This window comes from Coregonus clupeaformis, unplaced genomic scaffold (assembly GCF_020615455.1).
Source record: "Coregonus clupeaformis isolate EN_2021a unplaced genomic scaffold, ASM2061545v1 scaf0382, whole genome shotgun sequence".
NCBI lineage: Eukaryota > Metazoa > Chordata > Actinopteri > Salmoniformes > Salmonidae > Coregonus > Coregonus clupeaformis.
In genome coordinates, this window is record NW_025533837.1 from 29,226 (window position 1) to 54,937 (window position 25,712).

Consider the following 25,712-nt stretch of genomic DNA (forward strand, 5'->3'; position numbering starts at 1 on the left):
AAGCAGTTCTGCATGGAAGAGTGGGCCAAAATTCCTCCACAGCGACGTGAGAGATTGATCAACAACTACAGGAAGCATTTGGTTGGAGTCATTGCAGCTAAAGGTGGCACAACCAGTTATTGAGTGTAAGGGGGCAATTACTTTTTCACACAGGGGAATTGGGTGTTGCATAACTTTGTTTATGAAATAAATGAAATAAATATGTAATTGTTGTGCTATTTGTTCACTGATGTTCCCTTTATCTAATATTAGGTTTTGGTTGAAGATCTGATAACATTCAGTATCTGTCACGGTTAACTAAGCCAGAACCCAGAAGCAGACCAGGACAAGGTACGTGGAGACAAAGGTGAGTGTTTATTAATAGATTCCGAGTGAGGCTGAATAATCCAGGGAACAGAGCGGGTGGCGTGGATGGGTTGTTGAGGGTGCAGTGGTTGGTCCGGTACTGGCTCGGCAGCCGCCGACCATCAGGCAGAGGTTGGGTGAAGGTTCCGGGTGAGAGATGTTCATGGCTAACGATCCGGCAGGAACTGGATGTTGGGCCAGAGCCTAAGAAGGGTGATGATCAGGACCAGGTGTGCAGATTGCTGATGGGATGCAGGTCAGCGGAAAACAAGAGCGCCCCCGGAGCGTTCCCGAACCCTCGGGAAACTGGAGATTACGAACAGGAACACTAGTCACCAGACAGGACCCGACTCAGACAGCCGGGATCGTCACAGTACCCCCCCTCCGACGAACGCCACCGGGCGGACTCCCCGGAGCGCCAGGATGGAGGCGGTAGAAGTCACTGATGAGGTCCGCATCTAGGACCTGTCGCCGCGGAATCCAACTCCTCTCTTCAGGGCCATACCCCTCCCAGTCCACGAGATACTGGAAACCCCGGCCCCGCCGTCTGGAATCCATGATGCGACGCACCGTGTAGGCAGGACCACCTCCGATCATCCGAGGAGGAGGAGGAGGAGGCGGAGGAGGCAACAGAGGACTGAGGAAGACAGGCTTGAGGCAGGAGACATGAAAGGTGGGATGGACTCTGAGCGTCCTCGGTAGTTTGAGTCGAACTGCCACTGGATTGATCACCTTCTCCACCACAAACGGACCAATGAACTTCGGTAACAACTTCCTAGACTCAGTCCGTAACGGAAGATCCCGTGTGGCCAACCAAACCCTATCTCCGATGGTATAGGTGGGAGCGGGGATCCGCGACGATTCGCCTGGAGCTGATACCGGTCCGAAACTCTAAGGAGTGCCTTTCTGGCCCGATGCCAGGTCCGGTGGCAACGACGAATATGGGCCTGAACAGAAGGCACTGAGAGCTCCTTCTCCTGAGAAGGAAACAGGGGAGGTTGGTAGCCATACAGGCACTGGAAGGGAGACATCCCAGTGGCAGATGTAGGAAGAGTATTGTGGGCATACTCAACCCAAGGCAACTGAGAGACCCAGGAGGTGGGGTTGGAAGAGACCAGACAGCGTAGCGTGGATTCCATCTTCTGGTTGGCTCTCTCCGCCTGACCATTGGATTGAGGGTGAAAACCAGATGTGAGACTGACTGTAGCTCCAATGGCCAAACAGAAGGACTTCCAGACAGCAGAGGTAAACTGAGGGCCACGGTCGGAAACGATATCACTGGGCAAACCGTGGACCCTGGAAAACCTCCCCTAACCAGGATCTCGGACGTCTCCGAGGCAGAGGGAAGCTTGGCAATAGGCACAAAGTGGGCGAACTTGCTGAATCTGTCCACGATAGTCAGAACGACCGTGTTCCCCTCAGAAGCGGGCAACCCAGTGACGAAGTCCAGGGCCGGATGCGACCATGGTCGCCGGGGAATAGGAAGGGGTGAAGTAGTCCAGAGCTGGGCCGATTGGTACTCTTATTCTGCGCACACACTGGACAGGCAGCAACAAAACCCCCGAGTATCCTCGGCCATGGCAGGCCACCAAAACGTCTGCGAAGAAACGCCATTGTCCGAGCCACGCCAGGGTGACAAGCCATCTTGCTGGCGTGGGACCATTTGAGGACAGCAGGACGAACCGACTCAGGCACAAACAACCGACCCGGGTGGACCGTTACGGGACCGGGCTGAGTCCGAAGGGCCGCCAGCACCTCCTCCTCAATCTTCCACATAACTGCTCCCACGACGCAGTTCCCGGGGGAGGATTGTCTCGGTCTTGGACCCACTCTCCTCCGTCTTGGAGAACATCCGGGACAAGGCGTCCGCCTTGCCGTTCTTAGATCCAGGTCGGAACGTCAGGGCAAACTTGAATCGTCTCGAAAAACAACGCCCACCTGGCCTGACGGGAGTTGAGACGTTTAGCCGATTGCACGTGAAGCAAGATTCTTGTGGTCAGTCCAGACCATAAACGGTTGCTCCGCCTCCAACCAGTGGCGCCACTCCTCCAAGGCAAGTTTCACCGCGAGAAGCTCCCGGTTACCCACATCGTAATTCCTCTCCGCAGGTGAAAGGCGACGAGAGTAGTAGGCGCAGGGATGGAGTTTACTGTCCGTGGAGCATCGCTGCGACAGGATGGCGCCAACTCCCACCTCAGACGCGTCCACTTCAACGACGAACTGACGGGCCGTGTCCGGTTGAGAGAGAATCGGTGCGTTGGTGAATCGCCTCTTCAAATCCAGAAACGCCGATCCGCTCCGGATTCCACTTGAAGGTCCTGATACTGGAAGTCAAGGCAGTTAACGGAGCGCCACACGGCTGTAATCCCGGATGAATCTGCGGTAGAAATTCGCAAACCCCAAAAAATCTCTGGAGCTGCAATCTCGTACGGGCTGGGCCCATTCCAGAACCGCTCTAACCTTCTCCTGGTCCATCCTAATCTCTCCCCTGGAGATGATGTACCCGAGAAAGGATGTCGTGTGGGCGTGAAACTCGCACTTCTCGGCCTTCACGAACAGGCGATTCTCCAACAATCGCTGCAGAACCTGCCGGACATGCTGGACGTGGTCGGAAGGTTCCTTCGAGAAGATCAGGAATGTCATCCAGGTAAACAAACACAAAGAGACCGATCATATCCTCTCAGGACGTCGTTCACCATACTCTGGAATACCGCTGGAGCATTGGTCAGTCCAAACGGCATCACCTGATACTCGAAAGTGACCCATCGGTGTATTGAAACCCGTCAACCACTCGTCCCCTCTCTGATCCGGGACCAGGTGATACGCATTGCGTAGGTCTAGCTTGGTGAACACCGTAGCACCCCTGTAAGGAGTCGAAGGCAGAACTCATCAAGGGCAGGGGATACTTGTTCTTGACCGTGATGTCATTCAACCCCCCGATAATCAATACACGGTCGAAGAGAGCCATCCTTCTTACCCACAAAGAAGAATCCTGCCCCAGGGGTGATGACGAGGGACGAACGAGACCAGCAGCTAGGGACTCCTTGATGTAGGTCTCCAACGCCTCACGTTCAGGTCGGGAGATACTGTATAACCTTCCCTTGGGGTAGACCGCTCCAGGAACCAGGTTGATGGCACAATCATATGGTCGGTGGGGAGGGAGTGACAGAGCCTTCTGCTTACTGAAAACTTCCCCCAAATCGTGATATGTCTCGGGAACCAGGGACAAATCTGGGGGTTTAGCCTCAATCACCTGACTGGGAACCGAATGGGGCAGGCAGTCTTGAGACAGTTAGCATGACAATCAAGGCTCCAACTTCGTTACCCTGCCCGTCACCCAATCGAACGTGGGATTGTGTTCCTTCAGCCAGGGGTATCCAAGGACCAGAGGAACATGGGAAGACGGCAGAATGAAGAATGAAATCATCTCAGAATGATTCCCGACAACCGCATCTTAACCGGTTCAGTCCTCATCGTGATACGTGCCAGACTACTGCCGTTCAGAGTGGTCGCTTCAATGGCTTCCGGCAATTGCTCCTTGGAAAGCCCCAGCTGTTCCACCAACTCGGCATCAAGAAAGCTTCCACCGGCACCTGAATCGATAAAAGCGTTAAGCGCTAAGCTCTGATTCCTGTTCACAAGGGGTAGCCGGGAAACGGGGTCTGACAGAGGTACTGAGAGAGTTGAAACTGGCTCGCTAAAAAGTCCTCCCAACTTTAGCGAGCCGGGCAGTTTGACGACCGCCGGAACAAGTGGAGATGTAATGTCCCGAGCTACCACAGTAGAGGCAGCAGTTGGTCTTACGTCTATGTTGACGCTCCTCCTTGGTTAACCCGTGCCGCCCCACTTGCATGGGTTCAGAATCGGGAGAGAGGACCTCTCCACTAATCCATTGTGGTGGAGAATGATCGACGTGTTCTGGTCCACCACCCGACCCGACTGGGAACTGAGAAGCTGATCGATTGGACGGACCCCATTGCTTCTCCCTCCTTCGCTCTCGGACTCGATTATCCACCCGAATAGACAAAGCTACCAAGCTGTCCAGGTCACTAGGCTCCGGATAGGAGATCAACTCATCCTTGAGCTGCTCCGACAGACCCTGGTAAAAGGCCGCTTGCAGAGACTCCTCGTTCCACCCACTCTCCACAGCCAACGTCTTGAACTCGATCACGAAGTCGGCCACGCCATGCAGTTCCTTGGCGAAGCGAAACAGGCGCCTAGCTGCGTCCCTCCCTCGGACGGAATGGTCGAAGAGCTTCCTCATCTCGGCCGTGAACCCCTGGTATGAAGCCATGCAGGGATCCTGTCGTTCCCAAACGGCTGAAGCCCACTCCAGCGCTCGACCACGCAGCAACTCAATCACAAAGGCTATCCTAGCCTTGTCTGTGGCATAAGAGTAGGGCTGTAGATCGAACACTAGTCCACACTGCATAAGGAAGGAACGGCATCTTCCCAGCTCCCCCCTCATACTTATCCGCGCCGGAACCTTGGGCTCACGGATGGACACAGCTTCAGAAGCGGCAGGCGAGATGGGTGAAACCGGTAGTGGATCCTCCACCGGACACTTGCGTTGGTTCTGGACCTCCGTCAGACCGGTAGAAAGGTTCCGAACTGACAACGCGATCTCCTGTAGTACCATGCTATGATGGCCCAACATCTTCTCCTGCTGGGTAATAGCATGGCGAACCGAGTCCAGGTCCGCTGGGTTCATACTGGCCGGATCGTTCTGTCACGGTTAACTAAGCCAGAACCCAGAAGCAGACCAGGACAAGGTACGTGGAGACAAAGGTGAGTGTTTATTAATAGATTCCGAGTGAGGCTGAATAATCCAGGGAACAGAGCGGGTGGCGTGGATGGGTTGTTGAGGGTGCAGTGGTTGGTCCGGTACTGGCTCGGCAGCCGCCGACCATCAGGCAGAGGTTGGGTGAAGGTTCCGGGTGAGAGATGTTCATGGCTAACGATCCGGCAGGAACTGGATGTTGGGCCAGAGCCTAAGAAGGGTGATGATCAGGACCAGGTGTGCAGATTGCTGATGGGATGCAGGTGCGGAAAACAAGAGCGCTCCCCGGAGCGTTCCCGAACCCTCGGGAAACTGGAGATTACTGAACAGGAACACTAGTCACCAGACAGGACCCGACTCAGACAGCCGGAATCGTCACAGTATCACAAATATGCAAAAGTAGAGAAAATTAGAAAGGGGGCAAATACTTTTTCATAGCACTGTACATTGTTTACAGCACATTTTTAAAAGTCTCAGTCACAAATGGCGGCTCCAATAAGCCCCCTATGGTGAACCACATGGGTCTGAGAGGCTTGTAGAATCATGACATTCAGTTCATCTTTCGCCGGTAGGGGGTCCTGCATGGTCTGGGCATTACTGACTCAAATGGACGAAATGAGTCAAAGATCAGAGTCAGTAAAAAGAACCAAACTTCCCATCACTAGTTTGTGTGTGTGTGTGTGTGTGTGTGTGTGTGTGCGTGTGTGTGTGTGTGTGCGTGTGTGTAAAACGCATGTGTATATTTTGCATATATTTCTGCCTATCCAGTTCATAAAATATTTAGATATCTACTATTTAAATGTTATCGGTCCATTTGACACAATATAGGGTTTACATAATAATTACTGCTGTATACACTTCAACCATTATATGTGTTGTTGATATCTATGACTCCTATGTTTTAGAGGGCACCCCCCTCCCCTCCTCTCCTCTCCTCTCCTCGCCTCTCCTCTCCTCTCCCTCTCCTCTCCTCACCGCTCCTTGCCTCTCCTCTCCTCCCCTCAGCATCGACTGCCTGTCTGCACAGTGACAGGAGGGATCTCAGGAGAGTCAGAATCATGTAGTCTTACAGTGGAGACAAATCAAGTGTACCTAAACTCTCCCTCCTCTCCCCCCTACCTCCCCTCCAGTTTTCCCTTCACTCCCCCCTCCAGTTATTCCTCCTCTCCTCCCTCCCCCTCCCCTTTCTCCCTCCCCCTCCCCTTTCTCCCTCTCCCCTCCCGTTTCCTCCCTCCCCTTTAGTCCTAGATAGATTCTCAAGGTTATTTCCAAAGATAGCTCAGGTCTTAGTTGTAAGGCAGTACAATATCTATGTGGGTTAGGCTTTAAGTAAGCCACTGGAGAGATGGTCGGCAGCTCCAAACAGGAAGGGGGAGGAAGGGAAGGGGCTTTCAGGGCAGCAGAGACGTGGGTATGTAGTTACAGATGCATCTACATTTGATCACTCTGTTGTAGCAGAGAATTTGTGCAGCAGGAAAATAAACTTGTAGTGTATTCAAGTTTTTAAAGGTTTCTAAAGTTAGTAAAAGTTAAAGTTAGGTTTAGATTTTTTGGCAAATGTATAAAAAATAAAAAACAGAAACCTTATTTACATAACTATTCAGACCCTTTGATATGAGACTGGAAATTGAGCTCAGGTGCATCCTCTTTCCATTGATCATCCTTGAGATGTTTCTACATCTTGATTGGAGTCCACCTGTGGTAAATTCAATTAATTGGACTTGATTTGGAAAAGCACACACCGGTCTATATAAGGTCCCACAGTTGACAATTTGCATGTCAGAGCCAAAACCAAGCCATGAGGTCGAAGGAATTGTCTGTAGAGCTCCGAAAGAAGATTGTGTCAAGGCACAGATCTGGGGAAGGGTACCAAAACATTGCTGCAGCATTGAAGGTCCCCAAGAACACAGTGGCCTCCATCATTCTTAAATGGAAGAAGTTTGGAACCACCAAGACTCTTCCTAGAGCTGGCCGCCCAGCCAAACTGAGCAATCGGGGGAGAAGGGCCTTGGTCAGGGATGTGATCAAGAACCCGATGGTCACTCTGACAGAGCTCCAGAGTTCCTCTGTGGAGATGGGAGAACCTTCCAGAAGGACAACCATCTCTGCAGCACTCCACCAATCAGGCCTTTATGGTAGTGGCCAGACGGAAGCCACTCCTCAGTAAAAGGCACATGACAGCCCGCATGGAGATTGCCAAAAAGGCACCTAAAGGACTCTCAGACCATGAGAAACAAGATTCTCTGGTCTGATGAAACCAAGATTGAACTCTTTGGCCTGAATGCCAAGTGTCACGTCTGGAGAAAACCTGGCACCATCCCTGAATAGTTATGTAAATGTGATATTTCAGTGATATTTGCAAATATTTCTAAAAACCTGTTTTTACTTGTCATTATGGGGTATTGTGTGTAGGAGTCCCCATAACCCAGGGTACAGGCTAGGAGTCCCCATAACCCAGGGTACAGGCTAGGAGTCCCCATAACCCAGGGTACAGGCTAGGAGTTCCCATAACCCAGGGTACAGGCTAGGAGTCCCCATAACCCAGGGTACAGGCTAGGAGTCCCCATAACCCAGGGTACAGGCTAGGAGTCCCCATAACCCAGGGTACAGGCTAGGAGTCCCCATAACCCAGGGTACAGGCTAGGAGTTCCCATAACCCAGGGTACAGGCAAGGAGTCCCCATACCCTAGGGTACAGGCTAGGAGTCCCCATAACCCAGGGTACAGGCTAGGAGTCCCCATAACCCAGGGTACAGGCTAGGAGTCTCCATAACCCAGGGTACAGGCTAGGAGTTCCCATAACCCAGGGTACAGGCAAGGAGTCCCCATACCCCAGGGTACAGGCTAGGAGTCCCCATACCCCAGGGTACAGGCTAGGAGTCCCCATAACCCAGGGTACAGGCTAGGAGTCCCCATAACCCAGGGTACAGGCTAGGAGTCCCAATAACCCAGGGTACAGGCTAGGAGTCCCCATAACCCAGGCTAGGGGGCTAGGAGTCTATGGCAGGAGGATTCTCTTCAGCAGCCAGCACTTCCTTTCTGATGAGGGCTGAGCTGAGTGCAGACAGACAGGCAAACTAGAGCTGATTAAAGTTTAGTACATTTCCCCCTCTCCTCTCCTCTCCGCTCCGCTCCTCTCCTAATAATGTAATAATATATGCCACTCAGCACACACTTTTATTCAAAGCGACTTATAATACTTTGTGCATACATTTTGGTATGGGTGGCCCCAGCGGGAATAGAACTCATGACCCTGACGTTGCAAGCACCATGCTCCTCTCTCTCCCCCATTCCCTCTCCCTGGTCCAGATCTCCCAGAAGGAGGGTGAAGAAAGCAGGCATTAGCAAGACACAAAGGAAGTGTTAGGAGAAGAAGAACACAAAGGAAGTGGTAGAAGAAGAAGAACACAAAGGAAGTGGTAGAAGAAGAACACAAAGGAAGCGATGGCAGAAGAAGAACACAAAGGAAGTGGTAGAAGAAGAAGAACACAGAGGAAGTGGTAGAAGAAGAAGACCACAAAGGAAGTGGTAGAAGAAGAAGACCACAAAGGAAGTGGTAGAAGAAGAAGACCACAAAGGAAGTGGTAGAAGAAGACCACAAAGGAAGTGGTAGAAGAAGACCACAAAGGAAGTGGTGGAAGAAGACCACAAAGGAAGTGGTAGAAGAAGACCACAAAGGAAGTGGTAGAAGAAGACCACAAAGGAAGTGGTAGAAGAAGAAGACCACAAAGGAAGTGGTAGAAGAAGACCACAAAGGAAGTGGTAGAAGAAGAAGAACACAAAGGAAGTGGTAGAAGAAGAAGAACACAAAGGAAGTGGTAGAAGAAGAAGAATACAAAGGAGGTGGGGACAATTCCCACTAAAACACCTCTATCATGATATCAATCAAATCAAATTGTATTTGTCACATGCTTGGTAAACAACAGGTGTAGACTAACAGCGTAATGTATAAGCATGGCTATGTCCAATAATCTCTCCCTAATTACAAAGTGCATATTTATTCACTTACCATACACTGATTGAAAGGAAATGACTGGTTTCAGAAATACGGTGGACACTCCCACTAGCCTCCACCAATCCAATCCAGGTGTCACGTTCGTCGTATAAAGGATTGGACCAAGGTGCAGCGTGGTATGCGTACATAGTCGTTTATTATAGAAACACCGACAAATTAACAAAATCCAACAGAACGTGAAGTTCAAAAGGCTAAAAATCCAACAAGACAAACTGAAACAAGATCCCACAGCTAAGGTAGGCAAAACGGCTACCTACGTATGAACCCCAATCAGAGACAACGATCGACAGCTGCCTCTGAGTGGGAACCACACCCGGCCAACATAGAACCATATAACATAGATCTACACATAGATATTCACACCCTGACCAAACCAACTAGAGATCTCTATGTCAGGGCGTGACACCCTGACCAAACTAACTAGAGATCTCTATGTCAGGGCGTGACACCCTGACCAAACCAACTAGAGATCTCTATGTCAGGGCGTGACACCCTGACCAAACCAACTAGAGATCTCTATGTCAGGGCGTGACACCCTGACCAAACCAACTAGAGATCTCTATGTCAGGGCGTGACACCCTGACCAAACCAACTAGAGATCTCTATGTCAGGGCGTGACACCCTGACCAAACCAACTAGAGATCTCCATGTCAGGGCGTGACACCAAGCGGTGAATGAGTACATACTTCAGGAGAATTAGGACATATTATTGGGACACACTTTTATATTCTGAGAACTGGAGGTCCAGTGTTTATAGCATGTTACAGCCTGACTCCTATAGCAGTTAATTGGAGGTCCAGTGTTTATAGCATGTTACAGCCTGACTCCTATAGCAGTTAACTGGAGGTCCAGTGTTTATAGCATGTTACAGCCTGACTCATATAACAGTTAATTGGAGGTCCAGTGTTTATAGCATGTTACAGCCTGACTCCTATAGCAGTTAATTGGAGGTCCAGTGTTTATAGCATGTTACAGCCTGACTCCTATAACAGTTAATTGGAGGTCCAGTGTCCAGATAGGAAGGTGGTGAGTGACTCCGGTTATGTGATCAGATAGGATCCATTACTCACACAGCTATTACTGCTGCCGCACATCACACAGTTATACCACACTTATCTTCACACCGCTATGAACAAACAGTCAAATTAAATTAAAGAAGACGTCTGGCTAAGCAGAATGTTTAAGCCTTAGTGGAATCTGCTTAGGGAAATAGTATGATTTATAGGAATTCTAGTTATCCATAAGGAAAAAGAGACATGTTTAAGCTGTTGGACGATTCAGAATAAATACAACCCTGTGTGGATATCAACCACGTCAGGGCTCCTCTATTTTCTGATGGTGTGTTGTGTGTTCCATTGAATGGTGGGTCAGCTGTCTGACAATCAAATCAAATCAAATGTTATTTGTCACATGCCCTGAATCCAACAGGTGTAGACCGTACCGTGAAACGCTGCTTACGAACCCTTCCCAGCGAACCCTTCCCAGCGAACCCTTCCCAGCGAACCCTTCCCAGTGAACACTTCCCAGCGAACCCTTCCCAGCGATGCAGAGAGAACAATTATAATAATAGGAAAAAACTATGTAGATTGGGCGTCCATGTCAGGTAGCTTTGTCAGGTAGCTTTGTCAGGTAGCGTTGTCAGGTAGCGTTGTCAGGTAGCGTTGTCAGGTAGCTTTGTCAGGTAGCGTTGTCAGGTAGCTTTGTCAGGTATCTTTGTCAGGTATCTTTGTCAGGTAGCATTGTCAGGTAGCGTTGTCAGGTAGCGTTGTCAGGTATCTTTGTCAGGTAGCGTTGTCAGGTAGCGTTGTCAGGTTGCGTTGTCAGGTAGCGTTGTCAGGTATCTTTGTCAGGTAGCGTTGTCAGGTAGCGTTGTCAGGTATCTTTGTCAGGTAGCGTTGTCAGGTAGCGTTGTCAGGTTGCGTTGTCAGGTAGCGTTGTCAGGTAGCGTTGTCAGGTAGTGTTGTCAGGTAGCGTTGTCAGGTAGCGTTGTCAGGTAGTGTTGTCAGGTAGCTTTGTCAGGTAGCGTTGTCAGGTAGCGTTGTCAGGTAGCTTTGTTTGTTATGAAATTCTGAGAGAGCAACTTAGTAACAAGGCCGTAAAATGATAAATTATGAATGTAATATGTTTAATAATAACATTATAAATGACAGAAGGGCTTATTTTTCTAACTTGATCACTAATAATCAGAAATAATTTGACCATTGATGGCCTAATAAAAACAAGGTGCGGCCGTTTCTCTCTCAGGCGGATACAGAGAGACTCATCCATGCTTTTATTACAAGCAGGCTTGACTACTGTAATGCTCTCCTGTCTGGTCTACCCAAGAAAGCCATTGGTCAACTGCAAAACATACAGAATGCTGCAGCACGGGTACTGACCGAGACCAGACGGAGAGCACACATTACACCGGTTTTAAGGTCTCTGCACTGGCTGCCTGTGAGTTTTAGAATTAATTTAAAATGTATTCTATTGGTTTTTAAATCAATACACGATTGTGCACCCCAATACGTATCAGACATGCTTTTAAGTTACAGTTAAAATCGGAAGTTTACATACACCTTAGCCAAATACGTTTAAACTCAGTTTTTCACAATTCCTGACATTTAATCCTAGTAAAACTTCCCTGTCTTAGGTCAGTTAGGATCACCACTTTATTTTAAGAATGTGAAATGTCAGAATAATAGTAGAGAGAATGATTTATTTAAGCTTTTATTTCTTTCATCACATTCCCAGTGGGTCAGAAGTTTACATACACTCAATTAGTATTTGGTAGCATTGCCTTTAAATTGTTTAACTTTTACGTTTTGGGTAGCCTTCCACAAGCTTCCCACAATAAGTTGGGTGAATTTTGGCCCATTCCTCCTGACAGAGGCAGTGTAACTGAGTCAGGTTTGTAGGCCTCCTTGCTCGCACACGCTTTTTCAGTTCTGCCCACACATTTTCTATAGGATTGAGGTCAGGGCTTTGTGATGGCCACTCCAATACCTTGACTTTGTTGTCCTTAAGCCATTTTGCTACAACTTTGGAAGAATGCTTGGGGTCATTGTCCATTTGAAAGACCCATTTGCGACCAAGCTTAAACTTCCTGACTGATGTCTTGAGATGTTGCTTCAATATATCCACGTAATTTTCCTTCCTCATGATGCCATTTATTTTGTGAAGTGCACCAGTCCTTCCTGCAGCAAAGCACCCCCACAGCATGATGCTGCCACCCCCGTGCTTCACGGTTGGGATGGTGTTCTTCAGCTTGCAAGTACCCCCTTTTTCCTCCAAACATAATGATGGTCATTATGGCTAAACAGTTCTATTTTTGTTTCATCAGTCCAGAGGACATTTCTCCAAATTCCAAATTTTTACCCGCACAGCAAAAAAGGAAAAAGTATAGCCAGTTATAATTGTAATGGCTTAGCAGATAATAACAAAAGAATAACTATATTTACATGGCTCAAAGAGAAGGAATGTAATATCTATTGTTTATAAGAAACTCATTCAACAATTCTAGATGAAGTTGCGTGGAAAAAGGACTTGGGGGGCGAAATATACTTCTCCCATGGGCAAAGAAACTCAAAAGGGGTGATGATATTAATTAATAGTAATTTCGATCCGAATGTGCAAATTGTCCAAATAGATACGCAAGGCAGATGGATTATTTTTAATATGTTATTGGACCATAAACAGATATGGCTCATTAACCTTTACGGACCAAATAATGATGATGATCCACACTTCTTTGACAATATATATCAACCCTGCAAGCAATTCAAGACAATATTATTATGGTGGGGGATTATAATACTGTTTTAAATAGCTCAATGGACCGTAGAGGAAATCACACCACAAACAATCACCCACATGCTCTTAAGGAAATCGTGAATGTCATGGATACATTAGAACTAGTAGATATATGGAGGCTTAAATATCCTGATCTAGTGAGAAATACATGGCGGAGACTCAATCAAGCTAGTCATCTTGACTTCTTTCTTATCTCATTCTCGTTGGCACCAAAAGTGAAAAAAGTGTTGATAGGGGACAAAATGCGGTCGGACCATCATATAATTGGCATATACATTACTCTTACTGAATTTCCACGTGGCCGAGGATATTGGACATCTAATCAAAGCCTATTGGATGATAATTTATTTTTAACTAGGACAAAGGAATTTATAACTGACTTTATCCGACATAACATAGGTACAGCAAATCCCCTTATTGAATGGGACACCTTTAAATGTGTCTTTAGAGGCCATGCAATTCAGTACTCATCTCGAAAACAAAAGCAATTTAGGTCAAAAGAGTTTATACTAAGAAAGGAAATAGAAAGTCTAACAGAACAGATAGATTGCAATAAAAACTGTAACATAGAGGCTCAGAATAAATTAGAGGAAAAACAAAAAGAAATGGAGAAACTTATTCAAGAAAGATCAAGTGTAATATATTATGAAAATAAAGCAAACTGGATGGAATATGGGGAAAAATACACCAAATTATTTTTTAATCTTCAACATAGAAATGATACCAAAAATAATTTAATGAAACTGGTTACAATTGACGGAGTAACCCATGATTCACCAAATTATATTTTGAAGTAGGAAAAAAAGTACTTTAAGCATATGTTTTCGTTTCAGTCGCCTCCATCTCCTCTAACTGAAGCTAATTGTAGAGATTTTTTTCTATTGATAATGTAAAATTAACAGCCATACAGAAAGACTCATGTGAAGGTGAAATTACAGAGGAGGAACTTCTGGATGCAATTAAATACTTTAAGTCTAGGAAAACTCCAGGGTTGGATGGCCTACCAGTCGAGGTATACCAAACCTTTTTTGATATACTCAGAGGACCGTTATTAGCATGTTTTAACCACTCCTATGTAAATGGTAGATTATCTGACACTCAAGAAGATGGTCTGATCTCATCATTACTGAAACAGGAAACAAGTGGAAAATATAAAGATCCAGTCCATTAAAAAAATTGGAGGCCCCTTACACTTCAGTGTTGTGATGCAAAAATTCTAGCAAAATGTATAGCATAGAATTAAAAGGTCTTGTCGGATATTATTCATTCTAATCAGACAGGTTTTTTACATGGAAGATACATTGGAGATAATATAAGGCAAGTATTGGAAACAATAGAACACTATGGAAAATTTGGGAAACCAGGCTTGCTATTCATAGCAGACTTCGAAAAGGCATTTGATAAAGTACGACTGGGTTTTATATATAAATGCATGGAGCATTTCAATTTTGGAGAATCTCTTATAAAATGGGTCAAAATCATGTATAGTAACCCTAGGTGTAAAATAGTAGATAATGGCTATTTCTCAGAAACTTTTAAACTGTCAAGAGGAGTGAAACAAGGTTGTCCACTATCGGCATATCTATTTATTGTGGCCATCGAGATGTTAGCTATTAAAATCAGATCCAACAATAATATCAAGGGATTAGAAATCCAGGGTTTAAAAACAAAGGTGTCATTGTAAACTGATGATTCATGTTTTCTTTTAAATCCACAACTAGAATCCCTCCACAGCCTCATAGAGGATCTAGATACATTTTCTACCCTCTCTGGATTACAACCAAATTATGACAAATGTACTATATTACGTATTGGATCACTAAAAAATAATTTAGTTTACCAATAAAATGGTCTGATGGTGATGTGGATATACTCGGAATACATATCCCAAAGGAAATAAATGATCTCACTTCAATAACTTTTAATAGAAAGTTAGCAAAAATAGATAAGATCTTGCTACCATGGAAAGGTAAATACCTGTCAATTTGTGGAAAAATCACCCTGATTAACTCTTTAGTATTATCCCAGTTTACCTATTTGCTGATGGTCTCTCCTAAGCCTAGCGAACAGTTTTTTAAATTATATGAGAAAAAAATTTCAATTTTATTTGGAACGGCAAGCCAGACAAAATTAAACGGGCATATTTATATAATGAATATGAATTCGGAGGACAGAAATTATTACATATTAAAGCATTAGACCTATAACTAAAAGCTTCAGTTATACAAAAGTTATACTTAAATCCGAACTGGTTCTCTAGCAAATTAGTAAGATTGTCTCACCCACTGTTCAAGAATGGCCTTTTTCCCTTTATTCAGATTACAACCACTTACTTTCAGTTATTTGAAAAGGAAATCATCTCCCAAATATCACTATTTCTAAAACAAGCCATAGAAAGTTGGTTGCAATTTCAATTTAATCCTCCAGAAACGACAGAACAAATAATGCAACAAATATTGTGGTTAAACTCAAATATACTAATTGACAAAAAACCTATTTTTTTTGACAAAATGTTTAAAAAAGTTATAATCTTCGTAAATGATATCATCGGTAGGACTGGTGGAGTTATGTCGCACATGCAGCTAGCAAAAACATATGGAAATGTCTGCTCTACCCAAAATTACAACCAAATAATTGCAGCCTTACTGCAAAAATGGAAGAGGAAAGTGGAAGGAGGAGAAAGTAAGGAACTTGTCTGTCGGCCTTGCATTGAAGAACATAATTGGTTAAGGAAAACTGTGATAAATAAAAAAGTATATCAGTTTCATTTAAGGACCAAAGGATTGACAGCCGTCCCATATAGATTGCAAAATAGTTGGGTAGAGATTTTTGACGTACCGATCCCATGGTATGGTGTTTATGAACTGATACGCAAAACGACACCGGATTCAAAACTTCGAATCTTTCAATTTAAATTATTATATAAAATTCTTGCTACCAATAGAATGTTATTTATATGGGGGATACAATCTTCCCAGCTCTGTAGATTTTGCTGCGAAGAGACAGAATCATTCGATAATTTGTTTTGGTACTGTCCATTTGTAGCTTGTTTTTGGACACAGGTCCAGGAACGGCTAAAGGATTACAATATTTACCTGGAGCTAACCTTGCAGATAGCATTACTGGGTCTGAAAAGTCATAGTCAATCAATCAATAACATAATAATACTTTTAGCAAAACAAATTATTTTCAATTCACAATCTGTTGAAACAATGAGAATAGAAAGATTCAGAACTTTTGTAAGACATCACAGTACAGTTGAAATATATATGGCAAATATCAACCCTATATGGATGGTGTTAAGAGATAGATGGGAGGTGTTTAATGTTATTGAAGTTTGGGACTAATAACAACTAACAACAAACAATAACAAGATAACTAATAATGTAAGCATACTGTGTCCATAATAAGTATATAGGTTGTAGGTTGGGAGCTTTTGTGAAAGAGCACAGTTAGAAAGATATGGCATATAGAAGCAAACCGGATGGGCATCATGAAAATGATCGGAGAGGTTGAGAGTAGAAGAAGTTCAGCAGAAAAAACAAAAAAATATAATTATTGTAAAATTGACTGTGTCCATAAAATGTAGATAGTAAGTATAAGCTGGAAATAGAGGCCTAAGCATTGTTGTTCACTAGTTTACTCTAAGTAGGGAAAGGGTGGCGGGGTTGGAAAGTAGTAAAGGGGAATATACAGTGGGGAAAAAAAGTATTTAGTCAGCCACCAATTGTGCAAGTTCTCCCACTTAAAAAGATGAGAGAGGCCTGTAATTTTCATCATAGGTACACGTCAACTATGACAAACAAAATGAGAATTTTTTTCCAGAAAATCACATTGTAGGATTTTTAATGAATTTATTTGCAAATTATGGATTTTTGACACAGGTCAAACATTTTCTGTAAGTCTTCACAAGGTTTTCACACACTGTTGCTGGTATTTTGGCCCATTCCTCCATGCAGATCTCCTCTAGAGCAATGATGTTTTGGGGCTGTCGCTGGGCAACACGGACTTTCAACTCCCTCCAAAGATTTTCTATGGGGTTGAGATCTGGAGACTGGCTAGGCCACTCCAGGACCTTATATTTATATTTTAGTCATTTAGCAGACGCTCTTATCCAGAGCGACTTACAGTTAGTGAGTGCATACATCATTCTTTTTATATATATTGTTTTTTACTGGCCCCCCCATGGGAATCGAACCCTCAACCCTGGCATTGCAAACGCCATTCCCTCCACTATCCTGGACGACGCTGGGCCAATTGTGCACCGCCCCATGGGTCTCCCGGTCACGGCCGGCTACGACAGAGCCTGGATTCGAACCAGGATCTCTAGTGGCACAGCTAGCACTGCAACACAGTGCCTTAGACCACTGCGCCACTCGGGAGACCTTGAAATGCTTCTTACAAAGCCACTCCTTCGTTGCCCGGGCGGTGTGTTTGGGATCATTGTCATGCTGAAAGACCCAGCCACGTTTCATCTTCAATGCCCTTGCTGATGGAAGGAGGTTTTCACTCAAAATCTCACGATACACGGCCCCATTCATTCTTTCCTTTACACGGATCAGTCGTCCTGGTCCCTTTGCAGAAAAACAGCCCCAAAGCATGATGTTTCCAACCCCATGCTTCACAGTAGGTATGGTGTTCTTTGCATGCAACTCAGCATTCTTTGTCCGCCAAACACGACGAGTTGAGTTTTTACCAAAAAGTTAAATTTTGGATTCATCTGACCATATCACATTCTCCCAATCCTCTTCTGGATCATCCAAATGCACTCTAGCAAACTTCAGATGGGCCTGGACATGTACTGGCTTAAGCAGGGGGACACGTCTGGCACTGCAGGATTTGAGTCCCTGGCGGCGTAGTGTGTTACTGATGGTAGGCTTTGTTACTTTGGTCCCAGCTCTCTGCAGGTCATTCACTAGGTCCCCCAGTGTGGTTCTGGGATTTTTGCTCACCGTTCTTGTGATCATTTTGACCCCACGGGATGAGATCTTGCGTGGAGCCCCAGATCGAGGGAGATTATCAGTGGTCTTGTATGTCTTCCATTTCCTAATAATTGCTCCCACAGTTGATTTCTTCAAACCAAGCTGCTTACCTATTGCAGATTCAGTCTTCCCAGCCTGGTGCAGGTCTACAATTTTGTTTCTGGTGTCCTTTAACAGCTCTTTGGTCTTGGCCATAGTGGAGTTTGGAGTGTGACTGTTTTGAGGTTGTGGACAGGTGTCTTTTATACTGATAACAAGTTCAAACAGGTGCCATTAATACAGGTAACGAGTGGAGGACAGAGGAGCCTCTTAAAGAAGAAGTTACAGGTCTGTGAGAGCCAGAAATCTTGCTTGTTTGTAGGTGACCAAATACTTATTTTCCACCATCATTTGCAAATAAATTCATTTAAAATCCTACAATGTGATTTTCTGGAGAAAAAAATTCTCAATTTGTCTGTCATAGTTGACGTGTACCTATGATGAAAATTACAGGCCTCTCTCATCTTTTTAAGTGGGAGAACTTGCACAATTGGTGGCTGACTAAATACGTTTTTTTCCCCCACTGTATGTGTATATACAGTGGGGAGAACAAGTATTTGATACACTGCCGATTTTGCAGGTTTTCCTACTTACAAAACATGTAGAGGTCTGTAATTTTTATCATAGGTACACTTCAACTGTGAGAGACAGAATCTAAAACAAAAATCCAGAAAATCACAGTGTGTGATTTTTAAGTAATTAATTTGCATTTTATTGCATGACATAAGTATTTGATACATCAGAAAAGCAGAAGTTATTATTTGGTACAGAAACCTTTGTTTGCAATTACAGAGATCATACGTTTCCTGTAGGTCTTGACCAGGTTTGCACACACTGCAGCAGGGATTTTGGCCCACTCCTCCATACAGACCTTCTCCAGATCCTTCAGGTTTCGGGGCTGTCGCTGGGCAACACAGACTTTCAACTCCCTCCAAAGATGTTCTATTGGGTTCAGGTCTGGAGACTGGCTAGGCCACTCCAGGACCTTGAGATGCTTCTTACGGAGCCACTCCTTAGTTGCCCTTGCTGTGTGTTTCGGGTCGTTGTCATGCTGGAAGACCCAGCCACGACCCATCTTCAATGCTCTTACTGAGGGAAGGAGGTTGTTGGCCAAGATCTCGTGATACATGGCCCCATCCATCCTCCCCTCAATACGGTGCAGTCGTCCTGTCCCCTTTGCAGAAAAGCATACCCAAGGAATGATGTTTCCACCTCTATGCTTCACGGTTGGGATGGTGTTCTTGGGGTTGTACTCATCCTTCTTCTTCCTCCAAACACGGCGAGTGGAGTTTAGACCAAAAAGCTCTATTTTTGTCTCATCAGACCACATGACCTTCTCCCATTCCTCCTCTGGATCATCCAGATGGTCATTGTCAAACTTCAGACGGGCCTGGACATGCGCTGGCCTGAGCAGGGGGACCTTGCGTGCGCTGCAGGATTTTAATCCATGATGGCGTAGTGTGTTGCTAATGGTTTTCTTTGAGACTGTGGTCCCAGCTCTCTTCAGGTCATTGACCAGGTCCTGCCGTGTAGTTCTGGGCTGATCCCTCACCTTCCTCATGATCATTGATGCCCAACGAGGTGAGATCTTGCATGGAGCCCCAGCCCGAGGGTGATTGACTTCTCACCAAGCTGCTTGCCTATTATCTTGTAGCCCATCCCAGCCTTGTGCAGGTCTACAATTGTACCCCCCCCAAAAAATAAAAAAAATAAATTAAAAAAAACACCCCCACAGCATGATGCTGCCACCACCGTGCTTCACGGTTGGGATGGTGTTCTTCGGCTTGCAAGCACCCCCTTTTTCCTCCAAACATAATGATGGTCATTATGGCTAAACAGTTCTATTTTTGTTTCATCAGACCAGAGGACATTTCTCCAAAAAGTACGATCTTTGTTCTCATGTGCAGTTGCAAACCGTAGAATGGCTTTTTAATGGCGGTTTTGGAGCAGTGGCTTCTTCCTTACTGAGCGGCCTTTCAGGTTATGTCGATATAGGACTTGCTTTACTGTGGTTATAGATACTTTTGCACCTGTTTCCTCCAGCATCTTCACAAGGTCCTTTGCTGTTGTTCTGGGATTGATTTGCACTTTTCTCACCAAAGTACGTTCATCTCTAGGAGACAGAACGCGTCTCCTTCCTGAGCGGTATGACGGCTGCGTGGTCCCATGGTGTTTATACTTGCGTACTATTGTTTGTACAGATGAACGTGGTACCTTCAGGCGTTTGGAAATTGCTCCCAAGAATGAACCAGACTTGTAGAGGTCTACAATTTTTTTTCTGAGGTCTTGGCTGATTTCTTTTCAATTTCCCATGATGTCAAGCAAAGAGGCACTGAGTTTGAAGGTAGGCCTTGAAATACATCCACAGGTACACCTCCAATTGACTCAAAGGATGTCAATTAGCCTATCAGAAAGCTTCTAAAGCCATGACATCATTTTCTGGAATTTTCCAAGCTGTTTAAAGGCACAGTCAACTTAGTGTATGTAAACTTCTGACCCACTGGAATTGTGATACAGTGAATTATAAGTGAAATAATCTGTCTGTAAACAATTGTTGTAAAAATTACTTGTGTCATGCACAAAGTAGATGTCCTAACCGACTTGCCAAAACTATAGTTTGTTAACAAGAAATTTGTGGAGTGGTTGAAAAACTAGTTTTACTGACTCCAACCTAAGTGTATGTAAACTTCCGACTTCAACTGTATCTACCCAGTAGGTCCCTCAGGTCCTCTGGCCTTTTAACTATCCCAAAGCCCAGGACCAAGAGGCATGGAGAGGCAGCCTTTAGTTACTATGCCCCCAGCCTCTGGAACAGCCTGCCAGAGGGGGGCTGAAACTGTGAACAAGTTTAAAAGAGACCTTTTTAGCTTTTTAGTCCTTCAGTTTTTATTCTTATTCTTTTGTTTTTCATCTTCTTATGTTTGATGTGTAGTAAATATTTAGGTTTTTATTTTCATTGTTTTTTCCTGTGAAGCTCATTGCGTTGCATTCATGTCTGAATTGTGCTGTATAAATACATTTGATTTGGTTGAAGGACAACAGTCTCTACAGCACTTCACCAATCTGGGCTTTATGGGAGAGTGGCCACTCCTGAAAAAAAATGCATGACAGCATGCCTGGAGTTTGCCAAAAGGCACGTGAAAGACTCAGAGCAAAATATTCTGTGGTCTGATGAGACAAAAATGGAACTCTTTAGCCTGAATGCAAAGGGCTATGTCTGGAGCTCATCACCCGTCTAACACCATCCCTCGCTGCATTATGCTTTTCAGCGGCAGGGACTGGGAGACTGGTAAGGTTACAGGGAACAATGAATGGAGACAATACAGGCAAATCCTTGATGAGAACCTGCTTCAGAGTGCAAGTGACCTTAGACCGTGGCGAAGATTTGCAAAGCTGATACAGGCATACACAACACGACTCAAAGCTGATACAGGCATACACAACACGACTCAAAGCTGTCAAAGGTGCTTCTACAAAGTATTGACTCGGGTGTAAATACATATGTAAATTACATATTTCTGTATTTCATTTTCAATACATTTGCAGAAATGTCTAAAAATATGTTTTCACTTTGTTACTTTGTGGTATCGGGTGTATATGGCTGAGAATGTATATATATATATTTTTCCATTTTGAATGACGGCTGTAACACAACAAAATGTGGAATAAGTCAAGGGGTATGAATACTTTCTGAATGCACTTACACATTATTTTTTTCTCCAAATGCCAGCCTATTGCTTACATGATGCATTACTTTTACCCTATGGTATACACAGAATACAAAAGATTTTTAAAAGTGACCAGGATTACACAATAAACTCGGGGACTTATTTCCATTGTGGTCTCAATTTTTTTACATAAATACACATACAATTACAGAGATATATAAACGTTACATAGATACAGACAATAAAAGGTTATACTGTTCACACATTAGCCAGATTTTGACATTATTTTTTAAAAAAGTGGTTATGTTTGGTATGGCTTTGAGTTGCCGTGGTAACTTGTTCCACTCAACAGACGCCAGGTATATAAAAATGTGTTCTTATAATGTAGACTCATATTTAAAACAGTGAATATTATATCTCTGGCTCCGGTATTATGCTGGTGGACTTCTCTAACGAATGAAAAATAGTAGGTACCTGGGGGATAATTCTGTGGACCAGACCAAGTTGAATTAACATTACTCCTTTGTTTTTCTCCACAGATAACCAGCCTAGCTGCTTAAAATGTTAGACATCCAGATGAGTGTGAGGTGGAGTTAAGCTTGTTTTGGTCTGTAGCTTATTCTTTAGACGTTTGGGGCTGCTGGTGAACCATGATGTGCAGGCACTATCTAGCGCACCTGCCAGAGTCTTCAGGGGTGTCCATAGCTCAGGGTGTCCATAGCTCAGGGTGTCTATAGCTCAGGGTGTCCATAGCTCAGGGTGTCCATAGCTCAGGGTGTCTATAGCTCAGGGTGTCTATAGCTCAGGGTGTCTATAGCTCAGGGTGTCTATAGCTCAGGGTGTCCATAGCTCAGGGTGTCCATAGCTCAGGGTGTCCATAGCTCAGGGTGTCTATAGCTCAGGGTGTCTATAGCTCAGGGTGTCTATAGCTCAGGGTGTCTATAGCTCAGGGTGTCTATAGCTCAGGGTGTCCATAGCTCAGGGTGTCCATAGCTCAGGGTGTCCATAGCTCAGGGTGTCCATAGCTCAGGGTGTCCATAGCTAGGTTTCAATCCAATTAGCCACAGATTTTCATGCGAATATTCAAAAATGTGCATTAAAAACAAAATGTGCATTTTCCTATCAGAGTTGTGTTTCAATCAAATTGACTTGTTGCAGATAAAAGTCTGTGTGTAAATATGTAGTGCAAATAAAAATGACTTTTGCAGTTAAATTCCCGTGTACTGAATACAAAATACAAGCTAAATGGGTTTCCATGGCATTTGTTACCGTAGGCCTACTGATGGTTTTGTCTCTAATGTTGTGTAGGTATAGTGAATATGCCCACTCTGGTGTTGGCCTCTAGCCAACAGCTGGCAGATACAGCGCAGGTATAGCCTACTACATGATGAGATTATGGACAAAAGTGCGAGAACATTTTTATTCAAATGTCAATGGCAGCAAAGCATCGATCATCATGTCACCGGAATAATACCCTCGATATTTACATTTACATCATTTAGCAGACGCTCTTATCCAGAGCGACTTACAAATTGGTGCATTCAATTTATGATAGCCAGTGGGACAACCACTTTTTTTTTACTTTTTTTTTTTTATGGGGGGGTGGGGGAAGAAGGATTACTTTTATACTATTCCAGGTATTCCTTAAAGAGGTAGGGTTTCAAGTGTCTCCGGAAGGTGGTCAGTGACTCCGCTGTCCTGTCGTCGTGGGGGAGCTTGTTCCACCATTGGGGTGCCAGAGCAGCGAATAGCTTTGACTGGGCTGAGCGGGAACTGTGCTTCTGTAGAGGTAGGGGGGCTAGCAGGCCAGAGGTGGATATATATTGAAAGGAGCATCAAGCTCATCACCGTGCAGTTTCACCACCCTGTGAAGTTCATCATTACTTATTTAATCTGTAGCCTAATAAACTGCATGGTTTCCTGAGTCGTAGTGGGAGGACCACACCACATATCATCATGTAACTCCAAGTTTACTTCGACATGATGGCTATTATATCAATAATTGTGCATAAAAGCTTTTCCACCACCATTTCTCTCATAATAAATTTAACTGACACACAAAGATCCCACCATGTCTAGCGTATATTGTTTTGTCGACATTTAGACGTTTTCATCAGGCCTGGCGAGACATTTTTTATCCAACATACTTTATTTGAAGAAAAAAGGTTGGATGGAAAGTTGGTTAATGTCAAGCCATTTTGAGGATGCTGGAATTATATTTTGGACGAACGTGTGCATTCCTACAGGATACATTTAAAGTAGCCTAATCAGATTAAAACATTGACTGGTTTTGTTTATGCCACTTATAAAAGGTAATACATTTGAAAAGTTAAATGACAAAAATGTAGGCTATATTGAAGTTAGGTTCTAGGTGCACAAGGAATAGCCGCTCTGATTCTCGGATTGGAGAGTAGGCAGAGCGTGTGTTAAACTTTCCTGAATAACTGGGCCTGCCGGGAGCATATGGCCACATTATTAATGAAACGTATACTGTAGGGAGCGGAGAGGAGAGGAGAGGAGAGGAGAGGAGAGGAGAGGAGAGGAGAGGAGAGGAGAGGAGAGGAGAGGAGAGGAGAGGAGAGGAGAGGAGAGGAGAGGAGAGGAGGATTCTATCCCTGGAAATATAAAAAGGGCAAAGTGTTGAAGCTTCCAATTCCACCCTGCTCCGTTTATTACACACACACACACACACACACACGGTTCCACCCTGCTGTATATATAATGCATTAGTACACCTCTTTGTGATGCAAATGAGAAAGACATGAAAATAATTCCTTTATTGAGGAATGGTCTAACTGCTCCTCCCCCACATCCCATCGTCACGACGATGCTGGAGGTGCTGTGCAGCGAAGTGCTGGAGACTGTTGGAAAATCCCTTCCGTCCTTATCCTATTTGGGGTTTTGATGTAGCAGCCATTTAATATCCTGCCTCCCTGTCTGTGTGGTGCTGCCTCCCTGTCTGTGTGGTGCTGCCTCTCTGTCTGTTTGGTGCTGCCTCTCTGTCTGTGTGGTGTTGTCTCCCTGTCTGTGTGGTGCTGTAATGCCTCCCTGTCTGTGTGGTGCTGTGCTGCCTCCCTGTCTGTGTGGTGCTGCCTCCCTGTCTGTGTGGTGCTGTGCTGCCTCCCTGTCTGTGTGGTGCTGTGCTGCCTCCCTGTCTGTGTGGTGCTGTGCTGCCTCCCTGTCTGTGTGGTGCTGTGCTGCCTGTCTGTGTGGTGCAGCCTCCCTGTCTGTGTGGTGCTGTGCTGCCTCCCTGTCTGTGTGGTGCTGTGCTGCCTCCCTGTCTGTGTGGTGCTGTGCTGCCTCCCTGTCTGTGTGGTGCTGTGCTGCCTCCCTGTCTGTGTGGTGCTGCCTCCCTGTCTGTGTGGTGCTGCCTCCCTGTCTGTGTGGTGCTGCCTCCCTGTCTGTGTGGTGCTGCCTCCCTGTCTGTGTGGTGTTGCCTCCCTGTCTGTGTGGTGTTGCCTCCCTGTCTGTGTGGTGCAGCCTCCCTGTCTGTGTGGTGCAGCCTCCCTGTCTGTGTGGTGCTGCCTCCCTGTCTGTGTGGTGCTGTACTGCCTCCCTGTCTGTGTGGTGCTGTGCTGCCTCCCTGTCTATGTGGTGCTGCCTCCCTGTCTGTGTGGTGCTGTGCTGCCTCTCTGTGTGGTGCTGCCTCCCTGTCTGTGTGGTGCTGCCTCCCTCTCTGTGTGGTGCTGTGCAGCCTCCCTGTCTGTGTGGTTCTGCCTCCCTGTCTGTGTGGTTCTGCCTCCCTGTCTGTGTGGTGCTGCCTCCCTGTCTGTGTGGTGCTGTGCTGCCTCCCTGTCTGTGTGGTGCTGTGCTGCCTCCCTGTATGTGTGGTGCTGTGCTGCCTCCCTGTCTGTGTGGTGCAGCCTCCCTGTCTGTGCTGTGCTGCCTCCCTGTCTGTGCGGTGCAGCCTCCCTGTCTGTGTGGTGCTGTGCTGCCTCCCTGTCTGTGTGGTGCTGCCTCCCTGTCTGTGTGGTGCAGCCTCCCTGTCTGTGTGGTGCTGTGCTGCCTCCCTGTCTGTGTGGTGCTGTGCTGCCTCCCTGTCTGTGTGGTGCTGCCTCCCTGTCTGTGTGGTGCTGTGCTGCCTCCCTGTAT